The sequence below is a fragment of the Penaeus monodon genome, chromosome 15, assembly GCF_015228065.2.
Source record: "Penaeus monodon isolate SGIC_2016 chromosome 15, NSTDA_Pmon_1, whole genome shotgun sequence".
Taxonomy (NCBI): domain Eukaryota; kingdom Metazoa; phylum Arthropoda; class Malacostraca; order Decapoda; family Penaeidae; genus Penaeus; species Penaeus monodon.
Genome location: NC_051400.1, coordinates 13072550 through 13073520, shown reverse-complemented (window position 1 = coordinate 13073520; position 971 = coordinate 13072550). Strand labels below are relative to the sequence as shown.

Sequence of the window (971 nt, the reverse complement as noted above, 5' to 3'; positions counted from 1 at the left end):
ACCCAATACGACCTCTGGAGACTTCGCAATGAGTCCGGCCTTCATGCTTGGCAGAAGAATGAGGTAGAGGAGCTTAGTAATCTGATACAAAATCGAATCTACACATTGCAGAATCCCGCTGATTGTAATTCTGCTAAGAAAATCGTTTGCAATTTGCCTGCCTGGCCTAAGGTTAGTATACACCTACCGCATTTATTGCAATTAGAAGTACAAAATCTCAGAGTACTGAATTTTAAAGCTAAAATGTGTTATCCGTAAACATCGAGGGATTCACTTAAATCAGGTAAAGTGAATATAAGCACAGTTCTGGATAAAGGGGAATGTGGATGAGTTGTTGTTGCTGAAATCGCGAGTCACAAAAGTCACCTTCTGAAATTCAATCACGATATGACAGCACCTCACGGTCTCATCAGGAAAATTATCCTTCCCGTCCTCTCTGGTGGTGACAGCAAGCGTCAAGTGGTCATGCACCATTTCACGGTTTGAATCTTTACGTAATAAGAATCAAATAGGAATGTCCTTCTGGGCCGCCAACTCCAGGTGGCTTAACAGAATTCCCGACAGAAAATACCATAATGACTATCACTGACACTAAAGAAATCGTGTAGCTTCAACATCATCACATGAATATGCATACATCTTTAACTAAATATTACCCTGTCAGTTAACTAAATTAAGTGAAACACTTTAAACCCTTTTAGAACAAATAAATGAGCGATTTATATTACAAATGTTTATATCAGATATACCAAATGGAAAACACGTTGCAAATAGCAAAGAACATATGTTGCAAGTGGTTATACAAAAGAAACAAATGTTACTAATAGCTATAGTCAGAATATAAGTTATTCGTTTCCTATGGCAATTAAGCACTAAGGGGAACATTTCATATGGTTAGACATCTACACAGAATCAAAACATCGTTCGTACGCCGAGCAGGCTCCCATTTATCACGACTAGAGTATATCATT

The 971-nt window shown here is 38.1% G+C and overlaps 1 protein-coding gene across 1 annotated transcript in view; it reads left to right on the top strand.

Annotated features, from left to right (window-relative positions):
• Nucleotides 1-6: 6 nt before the first annotated feature.
• The window catches only part of LOC119581754 (alpha-(1,6)-fucosyltransferase-like), a 10867-nt gene continuing 9902 nt past the window's right edge, over nt 7-971 (top strand). Inside the window, exon 1 of the mRNA XM_037929886.1 lies at nt 7-171. The gene's annotated coding sequence lies outside the window, so the exon portion shown is untranslated. The remainder of the gene's footprint in view (nt 172-971) is intronic.